General features: G+C 47.6%; 1 pseudogene; it reads right to left on the minus strand.

Moving 5' to 3' along the window:
- Positions 1 to 1,962: 1,962 nt before the first annotated feature.
- LOC124104938 (ATP synthase F(0) complex subunit B1, mitochondrial-like) lies at positions 1,963 to 3,005 on the minus strand (annotated as a pseudogene).
- Positions 3,006 to 11,236: the final 8,231 nt, after the last annotated feature.

The following is an 11,236-nucleotide window of genomic DNA, read 5'->3' on the forward strand; positions in this document are numbered from 1 at the left end:
CACTGTCCAACAGCAAGTTCATGTCCATTCTCCAGGCCTCATGCCCTGCACCAACAAAGACCCCAAGCACAGCCATGACCAGGCTCCAGGCTCCCTTGGCCCTCCTTGTACCCTGAGAATGCCAGCTCATTCTGCTTCCTTTTCTGACCTACCCACTGGATCTCATGACTGTAACTTCAGTGGCATCCTTCCCTGTCCCCATATCCTGAGGATGTATGGTTATTAGCTAACATAGTAGTTTGGTACCTGGTGGGACAGATGGGTCAGAGGTGAGCCCAGAGCCCAGCCCTCTCCTGTTCTCCAGTGAGTTGATCTCTCACAGGTCACTTAGCCTCACCTGCATCTGCAGTTGGTGTACAGAAGGGAGGTGATGAAGCCTATTTGGGCACACTAGGCTGAGATGAGGTCCCCTTTATAGTAATCACATGGGAAAGTACTTGGAGTGGAATGAGGGCACCTTGTGAGTTCCCAGTCTTGACATAGGACCCCTGCTCTGAAATATGTCAGTAAAGCATGGGGGAGAAGCCCAGCTGGTAGAGGTTGCCCATCAGAACCCAACTAGCCATAGCTGTGATTCTCAGTTGTCTCCAACCCTCCAACAAGGCCAGATGGGCAGCCCCCGAGCTTGGTGAAACCTTCTAGAAGGGCAGTTTGGCAGGAGTAACTAAAATTTTAAGTGGGTGACATTTATTTTTCAGAATTCTACTTTTAGGAATGTATTCAACAGGAATAGAAAGACCTGCATAGGAGATGAGCAAGCTGTGATCACAGAAGATCAGAAGCAACTTAAAAGTTGCCATCTAGTAGGCCTGCAGTCCTGCTGCTAATAGTGAGCACCATGATGGTGGCCTGTTGGGTCCACATTCCCCCCATGCAGCCAGTCCCTGGCACTCCACACACAAAAAAAGTGACAGCTGCCCATCCCACATGGCCCCTTGGTCTCTGGGATCCAGGCCACAGTGACCTGGAGTGTGGGAGTCCATTGCGCTGTATGACCAGAATTTTCCTTCCCTGTTGGTTGAGGCTTTGTTGGTTGAGGCTTTGTCGGTTACTTTCCGTGATCTGGCCACATCATAGTGGCCCTAGACAGCTGCCCCGATCCTGGAAGTCGCAAAATGTCACAAAATGTGTCTTCATGCATAGATGTGCCTTCCTACAGCCCCAGGGGTCAAATTATCTTACCTGTCCTTGTAAACCTGCCCCCCTTGACCTTTTTTGAATGGCAATTTCTAAAGAATAAGAGTCTCCCCAGTGAAAGTCCACTCCCGAGCATGCTAGCTCTCTCTCGCCAGCCTCTCGTGACATTACTCGCTCTCCCATTTGGGGAGCTTGAGGCCGAGGGCAGAGGAGCCATCCTGGGGCTTGAATTAAAGGTAAATTGTGGGGGCTGGGGTTGTGGCTCAGTGGTAAAGCACTCGCCTCGCATGTGTGAGACCCGGATTCGATCCTCAGCACCACATAAAAATAAATAAACAAAATAAAGATATTGTGCCCATGTATAACTAAAAAAAAAAAGTATTATTTTTTAAAGAAGGTAAATTGTGTGTCTGTGTTTGGGCAGCACTGGAGCACTCCAGGGAGGACTCATTCAGGAGCAGCACTGAGACAAGGAGTGTTGGTTTATTTATTTTTTCTTGTTTTAATCACTACTTTATTGCATGTTGATGGAATTAATTATAAATTTAAATTGTAGCTTGGTAATCGATCACCAGGCAATATGTTTTAATAAAAGCAAAGTGCTTTTTCAAAAGTGATCAGATAACAACTCAAAATGCAGAGATATGATGAGAACTATCTGGCCAACAGATTTAGCTTTCTCACTAAAATAAACTTGAACTTTTCTGTGTTAGGAAAGGTAAACTGTAATTTCAGTAGACAGCAATATAGAAAGATTTTGTCATATCAACCAGTTTCCATTTACTCAGCAACAGTTTATAGCTGTCTTAGTTGGGACAGATACATTTATGTAACTGGCTGTGCTTGAGCCTTCTTTGCAAGCAGCTTGAGACCTGCAATGCACTTGGCAATCATCTCCTTTTTCTGTTGTGCAGAGATGCTCTGCACCACGTGCTTCTCCACCAGTTTCTCATGTGCTCTTGTCCCTTTTGATACATCATATTCTGCACAGAGGTACAGATAATCTGGATGACTCTTTGCTTCCTTGTATGGTAAGCAACTTCCAAGGCCATAGCAATGTTATTTATCTGGACATCAAAAAAATTGTGGCATTTCTGAGCCAGCACCTGCTGTGACTTCTCCAACTCAATCATATCCTGGATTAAAGTTTGATGGAAGCCTGCTTCACCTCTTCTAGTTGAACAATTTTTTGCTCATTGAGATTATCAATAAATTCTCTAATAGAGGAACCATATTTTTTACATACAAAAGTAATCCTACTATTGATATGGTAGAGAAGGTCTCTGGGGGTAACTACATATATTTCTTTGGATAGAAACAAGATGAACCCAGTTCCAACCATATGGAGTCCTGTTACATCAGTTTTAGGAAAAGAAATTGGAAGAATTCCTCAGGGATTAGCCCAAGAACAAACCTTTCCTCCATATTCAGGAAGAGGTGGTAGAGGGGCAAGATGTGGCTGCCCTGTGTGAAAGATCCCTGTGGCTACATTACCCTTGGTCCTAGGAAGGCTGCATTCCTGAGCTAGGGGCTCACTCTGATGGCAGAGAAAGTACCACTTGTGAGAGTATGGTCAGCAAATGTCCATGCAGCAGGCTTGGGGTCCCTGTGACCCTGAACAGAGATTCTGTCAGGGGTAGGAGGAAGATGGCTGCTCCAGTTTATTTGTTTTTAATAGGACTTTGTACTGTGGTAAATGCACGTCCCATCTAATTGACCATCTTGACCTCTCTTGAGTGTATGATTAGTGGCATAAAACAGCCCAACCTCAGGACCTCCTCATCTTCCTAGACTGAAGCTCCATTCCACTAACACTAACCCCTCCCTGACCCCGGCCTTAGTACTCACCACCCACTGCCTGTCCCCATGGCTCCTAGGGACCTCAGAGGCATGGAATCCCTGGCTGGTCTCACTTGGTGTAGTTTCTTCATGGTTCTTCCATGTTGTGGTATGGGTCAGAATTTCCTCCCTTTTCACATGCATTTTCATACATGTACACATTTATAACTGATCTGCTTGCCGACTGAAGCTTTATTGGTATACACTGTCCTTCTTTGTCCCAAGTAACCATTGTATCTCCTATTATGATAGCCACCCCTGTTCTCTGTGGGTCACAGCTTACTGGATTTTTTTTCTATTCCTTTGCTTTCAACCTGTTTGTGTCTCTAGATCTAAAGTGAGTCTTGGGTTGAAGATGTGGCTCAGTGGTAGAGCACTTGCCCAGCACCCACAGGCCCTGGGTTTGAGCCCAGCACAGAAAATAAAAATACATAAAAATAAAGGGAGCCTCTTGCAGAGATCATATAATTGTATCATGGGGGGATATATTTTCTCTATTCTGCCAATCTCCATGTTTGGGTTGGAGAGCTCAATTCATTTACATTTAAAGTAATACTGATAAAGAAGGATTTATTTATGTCATTTTGCTATTTGTTTTCTATAAGGCTTCTAACTTTTTTCCCTCATTTCTTGAACTCATGACTTCTTTGAATTTAGTTGATTTTTTTGCAGTGATATTCACTTTCTTTTGAATATAGTCCTTTTCCCCTCCTTTGTGATTACCCTGGGGATTGCATTTAATATCCTGAAGTTATAACACTTTAAATTGAATTTATACCAGCTCAACTTCAATAACATACAAAAACTCTGCTCCTTTAGAGCTCTGTCTTCATCTTCTTTCAGTTATTATTACAAAATTACATCTCTGTACATTGTGTGTCCAAAGACACCATTAATTTTTTAATTTGTTAATCTCTTAAATCATGTAGAAAACAAAATGTGGATTTACAAATCAAGGCTACAGGAATAGTAACTCTTGGACTTTTTTTCCCCTCAAGTGTGCTAGTTTTTATTTTTTTATTTTTTATTTTATTTTATTTTTTTTTGAGAGAGAGAGAGAAAATTTTAATATTTATTTTTTAGTTTTTTTCAGCAGACACAACATCGTTGTTTGTATGTGGTGCTGAAGATCGAACCCGGGCCGCATGCATGCCAGGCGAGCGCTTACCGCTTGAGCCACATCCCCAGCCCTCAAGTGTGCTAGTTTTTAAAATCATGTGGAAAACAAGTTGAAGTGACACACTGTTACAATAATACCACATCGCAACTGCAACTGCCCGTGTATTTACCCTTCCTGAGGTCTTTATTTCTTCAAACAGCTTGGGTTGCTGTCTAGAGCCTTCCATTTGACCTGCAGTACTCCCCTGAAACATGCTCCCCTGAGCATGTCTTCTAGGCAGATCTAATAGTAACAAGATTCCTCAATTTTGTTTGTCTGGGAATGTCTTAAATTTGCCCATAATTTTGAAGGGCATTTTTTCAGAATATAGGATTCCTGATTGACAGTATTATTTTTTTCTTTGTCTATGTAGAGCTCACTACCTTCTGTCCTCCTGAGGTACTGATAAGAAATGTGCTGAGGACCTTATTGAAGCTCCCTTGTGTGTGATGGGTCACTTCTCTCATGCTGCTTTTGAGAGTCTCTCTCATCTGTAGGTTTGTTTTACTATGATATCTCAGCAAGGGTCTCTTTGAGTTCATCTTAGAGTTCACTGAGCTACTTGGATGTTTATATTCATGTCTTCTATCAGATTTGGGGAGTCTTCAGCCACTATTCTTCAAATTATCCCTCTGACCTTCTTTCTTTTTCCTGAATTCCTACAATACATGTACTGGTCTGCTTGATGGTGTCCCTTGGGGTCTCAAGGCTCTGTTCACTTTTCTCTAATATTTTTTCTTTCTATCCCTCAGATTCAATAATTCCAACGATCCTTTCTTGAGTTTTGCTGACTCTTTCCTGACTGCTGAAATCTGACTTTAATTCTCTCCAGTAAATTTTTAAATTCCAGTTATTTTACTTTTCAGCTTCAGAATTTCTCTGGTTTCATTTAGGTTTTATATCTCTTAATTGATATTTCCATTTTGTTCATACTTCATTTTCTTAACTTTGTCCACATCTTTTTTTTTTCTTCCCACATTTTTGAGACAATTGCTTTGAAGTCTGTGTCAAGCACTGTGCCATCTTGTCTTTCTCAGGAAAAGTTTATTTTGGTTTGTCTTTTTTCCTTTGAACGAAAATATTATCTGTTTCTTTTGATACTTTGTGATTTTTTTTTGTTGAAAATTGTAAAATTGAGAAGAAAAAGTGGACCCTAATCTCCTCATGTGGGATTAGGCCCCAACTTCCTTAATAAGACTCCTGTGGTGCAAATTAAAATCAAGAATCAATAAATGGGATGGAATCAAACTAAAAGTTTCTTCTCAGCAAATGAAACAATCTATGAGGTGAATAGAGAGCCTACATCTTGGGAGCAAATCTTTACCCCTCACATTTCAGATAGAGCACTAATCTCTAGGATATATAAAGAACTCAAATAGCTAAGCACCAAAAAACCAAATAACCTAATCAATAAATGGGCCAAGGATCTGAACAGACATTTCTCAGAAAATGATATACAATCAGTCAACAACATGCCCCTCCATGCCTTGCAGATATGACCACTTAGATGCTGTTCCTGCCCAAAGACTGTCCTTCCCAAACCTGTGTCCTCAGGCCACATGAAGTCAGGAAAGCCCACACAAGCCAGACATCCCTCTCCCAGTATCTCCATGGGTCCCAAAGTTCTTCCCACCCAGAATCACACCTGTACACTCTGCAGCTCTTGTCTGGCAGTGTGACCCTCTTGCTTTTGTCTCTGGGCCACCACCCACTTATCCACTGCAGACACATGCCCTAAGCCCCACTGGCTCAGAGTGTTCCCGTGCCCCATTCCAGGGCATAGAGTCAAACCCCATTGTTCTGTGTACTTTGATTTCATCAATTTTTGGTCAGGATGAGGAGATGGAAACCCAAATCCAGTGTGTCTGGTTTGAACACAGGTCTGCCACTTACTTGCTGTGTGAACTTGGATTAGTTATTTAACTTCTCTGTGTGTCAGTTGCCTTATGTGTCAAATGGGTCTCATGACAGCACCTACTTCCTAAGGTTTGGGGGAGTAAGTGTGATACACATAGATCCTCTTAAGGTATAACTGCCCTGGTGCTCCCTAGACAAGGTCTACAGTTCCAACATAGTTCACAGCATGCTCGCCTCCATGTTGTGTCTGTTTGCTGCAGACTGACCCTCTTGATAGGGGTGGGAGGGTTTTCCTGGGCTTCCTACTATCCAGGCTGTGCAGGCCAGCTGCTCTGCTGTGGCCCAGACACAAGGACTAGAGCACTGTGATGAACACAGGAGCTGGACTGGCCCACCTGAGGCTCCAGGCCCAGCACAGCCCTCTCCAGGGGTGGAGGGAGCGCCTGCAGCATGCTACACCATAGCCAGCCAACTGTATACCAAGCAGCATCAGAGTTTCCATGGCAGTGATGGCCATGTGCAGCCTTGGCCTCCTGAGTCACTCCAGTGAGTCATGGCCTCTCCATAGCTCCAGAGGCAGGACTCCAGGTCAGCAGCCTGCAGGTACCCTCCCTGTTTCTCTGGCTCCTGGCCATTCCTCCCAACGCCACATCCATGCGACCTTGGATCCTGGCAATGCCATATGAGACTTAGGACACCTGTGTCTGCCCAAGAAATGTCATGCAGTGGGGCTATCCACATGGCTGGGGGGATCCGCCCTCTCCCTGTGGATGAGGCATAAGGCCTGAGAAGCAGCCATCAGGCGACCAAAGGTCTTGAAACTACAACTGCACAGCCCACACCACAGCTCCTGCCCAATCTGAAGAGTCCCTAAGGTCCCCCACCCAGGCCCTCTGCCTGCCCCTCACAGCCCAGCCCCACCACCTGGAGGTAGGAGGACAGCTCAGAGCCTGGGAACACACTATGGAGCCAACCCAGGTCCCCATCCTGGCCACACACCTGCTTCCTGTGTGCTGGATGCCTGTCTTCTCATATGTAAATTGGAGGGAACAGCAACCCCTATGAGGCCAGGGAGCCTTGAGGAGCATGGAGTAACGTGTGGAGTGTGGCTGGCTCAAGCCCTGGACACGTGTGCTGCCCTTGCTGTGGTTATTTCCCAGATGCCAAGAGCCGCCCGCGTGGGCTCTCCCCGTCTTCACTTCTCCCACCTCCTGCTCTGGCTCTTCCCTCCTCACCACCTCTCCCTCTCTCTTCCCACTGTCCCTGCTGGACTTGGCCCTACAGCCCCCTCCCAGAGTCCCTCCTTTCTCCCTACTCCATCTTGCCCTTTCCTTCAGCCCTCTTGACCTCTCCTGTCCCTCCCAATCTGTGTCCTAGGATCATCCCCACCTGGATGATGTCTAATCACCTTCTACCAAACAGTTGTGATTTTCTCCTGTTCCAAACCTGTTCTTTCATGTCCCCCTAGCCCCTGGTCACTTAACTATACACTGGTATCCCTCTGGTGCCCCAGCCCCACAAGCTGTCATTGGTGGGCTGTTCCAAACCCATCCCTACCCCCGGGGCCCCCACCTGTCCAGCTGCCCTCTCTAAGGCTCCAGCCACGTCCCCTCTGTCCTGCCCTCCATTTTCTCATCCCGATTGCAGGGCACCTCTGACCAGGTCACTGTCCTGCTCTGCTACAGGGGCTCTTCCCCACAGGGAGGGCTCCTCTCTTCCACCAGTAGGAGCCCAGACTCCTGGATCTCCATGGAAGCTCTGAAGCTCTCTGAGACCCGAGACCCACTTGACTCCATCTTTGGACCTTTTTCTGAATGCTTTACTCACCATTGTTTGTGTTTTTCACCACTGAAAACAAAGAATAAACACGAACAGGAAAACACACAAAAGCTCTCCCCTTAAGGGCACCCTGTGAACTTTTACATGGGGTGACACTCCTGCAATCACTCTCCTGTGCTGCTCCCACCCAGTAACCATTGTTCTGATTTCTATTGCCAGCTCTCCATCTTTACTATTCTGGAAACTTCCGTAAGTAGGACTGGGGGAGGGGGGCGCTGCTCTGAAGTTGGCATGGACTCTGTGCTGTGCCTGTGCACCATGGTCCTGTCCCTGATCTGCTCTGCTCTGTGCTTCTGTATGATGTGCTGTTAATGAGGGTGTCACACTGATTCCATCTTTCTTCTGTTGATGGACAGACAGGGAATGAACACAAAAAGTCCCTGGGGATGCTGACTTACATGCCTCCTAGCCATATGGCTGAGAAAGCAAATGCTGGGCCAAAGGGAGGCTGATGTGGAGTGTGAGAGTCAGCTTTCCATTGCTGTAACACAATGCCTGAGACCTATGAAGAGGAAGGGCTTATTTTGTCTGACAGTTCTAAAGGTTTCCATCCAGGCCTGCTTTGGGGCCTGTCATGAGGTAGCACACCATGGAAGAGCATGTGGCAGAGCAATCTTCACAACTCATGTCTGGGATACAAGAGAGAAACAAGGAAAAGGCCAGGGTCCCTTCAAGGATTCATTGAAGTGACCTGAAACCTCCTACTAGGCCCCACTTCCTATTTTCCACCACCTCCCAGTAGCACCATCCAGGAACTAGCCTTTAACACGTGGGCCTGTGGGGCACTCTGTCCTCCAGGCAGTCCTGCTGGGATTCACTCCTCATGCTGCATGAGACACACCTACAATTATTCATGTTTCTCTGAAACCCAGATCTGACCAGCACCCTGGCTGCTGAGGCAGGCCCAGAGGCTGCCGGGTTGCCTTGCCTTCATCCTGGTGGGAAAGCATGAGGGTCATCTCTTCAGGGGTCAGTTAGACCAAACTGACAGGACAGAGGCATCTGGGACCTGACTCAGGCCTCTGACTTCTCCTGCTTCACTTGCCATTCCTAGGGCTGCCCTGGTGGCTGATGTCCTGCTGTCTCAGCAGAGCTTGCCATGTGTACTGGAATTGGGGTTATCCCCCCGACTCTGGGCAGTGGCATGGCCTCCCTCCCTCAGCCACGTCACCTCTCTCCCCCAGCCAAGGCTACAGGATGACTCCGAGCCTTGGAAACAACAGAAAAGGGCACAGAGAAGGATTCATAGCAGATGGGGTGCTGTTGGGGCTGTTTGTGGGGGGACTCATGACCCCATGTATGTTCTACAAATCCACATGGGCAATCATAGCACTGTAGGTATATTTGGAGGGCATGCAGGGGGACACCAAAAATATCCATCAAGAAAGATGGCATTCCCTTCATAGAGAGCACCCTAATCCAAGAGCCCCAGAGAAGGAACCTTCCAGCCCCATCCTGGTTAAGACGCTTCCCTTGAGCAGGTATCACCCTGGACACTGAGGAGGAAGCTCTTGGCCTGGAAGGGCCCCCAGGATTACCCTCCTGAGACTTCGACGAGGGGCCACCTTCTGTCCAAGACTTTGAAGCTTTGAGTGGTGGAATAAGAGTGGGGAGGGTGTGGAGAGCGGCCTCGCATCTGTCCAGGGTCTTTGTCAGAGCCACTGACTAGCAGCGAGCATGCCCTGGCTTCCTACTTCATCCATCTCTACTGTGTGTGAGCACTCGAGGCTGCAGCTGCAGAATTGAAGTCATTACAAACATGGCCACTGAACACGTCTTGGTTTCCACGGCTTATCGTCCCTGTGGCCTTTCCAGCAACATGAGTCTGCTCCTGGGGCCCGTGAGCATGAGCATGAGCACAGCTGTGGGAGGCTTTCCTGGGGCTGCCACAGGGAGGGCAGCAGTGCTTCTCTCCTGTCCTCCATGAGGCCACTGGAAGCCATGCTCCTGCTGGGCACTGGCCCCATCAGCCTACTGCCATCTTGACACTGGAATTTTGTGGTGGATACTTGGGTCTTGATTTATATGTCAGTCTGAGGGTGTTTCTTGTCTGCCACAGGCTGTCCTGTGGACACAGGGATCATTGTCATCACCATAACTGCTCTCCACCAGCAGAGGGCAGGGTGGCACTAACTCTGCTCCCAATGATTCCGAGGGCCTGGCTCTTCAAAGGTCACCTTTGAATTAACAGACAAAACACGCACACACCACGTGCACACGCACCTGCTACACATCACAGGACACACACAACCCGACACACAGTACTACAACTCACATGCCACATAACATACCATCCTATACTATGCTGTACGAAAAACACGACATGCACAGCACCCAATTATCCACATACAAACACAGCACACACGACATGCACATTTCACACACACACACACTTCACACATACCACATACATATGCACCATTCTGTGAACCCTATTTTGTGATTCATTATATGGTTATTGTTTGGAAAGATCTCTGCACATGTGTCCCTGTGTCCTGTGTCACAGATCACAGTTCCTGTGTTGTGTGGGGTAGCCATGGGGGGACTTGGGACCTGGAGGAAGGGTTTGCACTCCCCTAGGGCTCACCCTTCTGGGCCATGCTGAGCCCCTCCTTCCCCAGCTGCCTCTGATAATACACTGAGGGATCAGGGCCCCACTGAGGATCACACCTGGGTACCCACAGGACAGCCACACCACATAACTCAGCATCCTCATGCCCTCCATGTGGGCTCCCCTCCACCCCTAACCCACTTGGCCTTTCCTTCTGCTGGCCAAGATGCCAGGGCCTTCCTGCTCAAGGACTTTGCCCTGAGTCCTTCACATTTCTCTAGTAGACTGGCTGCTACCTCCTGGAATGCAGAACTGGGGAGGGGGCTATTAACCATGGAGTGGGCCTCCAGGGTGGGGCTCAGAGGCCTCTTCTCTGAACTCTCCCTCCAGCCCTGACTGTGACCAATGACCTGCACTGAAGTCCAGGAGCAGCTTGGGGTAGTCTGCTCTTAGGAGGACTTGCTGTGGGGATGTAGCATAGGTGGGAAAAGGGAAGAAAGTTGGGGAGTCCATGAAGGGACTGAGATCCTGGAAGCTGGGATACCATAGGCCCAGGCTGCTCATGGCCACCAGGTGTGCAGGGTACATGGACAGTGCCTCAGTGAGGGGCTTAGGGTCAGATGGCTGGGGACTATTGGAAGTCCCAGAAGGGTAGCAGGTACGGGGTATGACCTGGGGCCCAAGAATCTAGAGTCTTTGTAACTGGATTCAGGCATTCTCCAGTTCAGAAATGAGAGAAGACAATATAAAATGGAAAAATGAATTAAATCACAATTTGGCCAAAATGGAGGAAGATGCTGATCTGCCTCCACCTGTCCCAAAGAAGCAGTGCCATCTATAGGAACGAAGCTGGG

Source organism: Marmota monax, unplaced genomic scaffold (genome assembly GCF_021218885.2).
Source record: "Marmota monax isolate L192 unplaced genomic scaffold, Marmota_monax_Labrador192_F-V1.1 WCK01_AAM20220418_F8-fsc00847, whole genome shotgun sequence".
NCBI lineage: Eukaryota > Metazoa > Chordata > Mammalia > Rodentia > Sciuridae > Marmota > Marmota monax.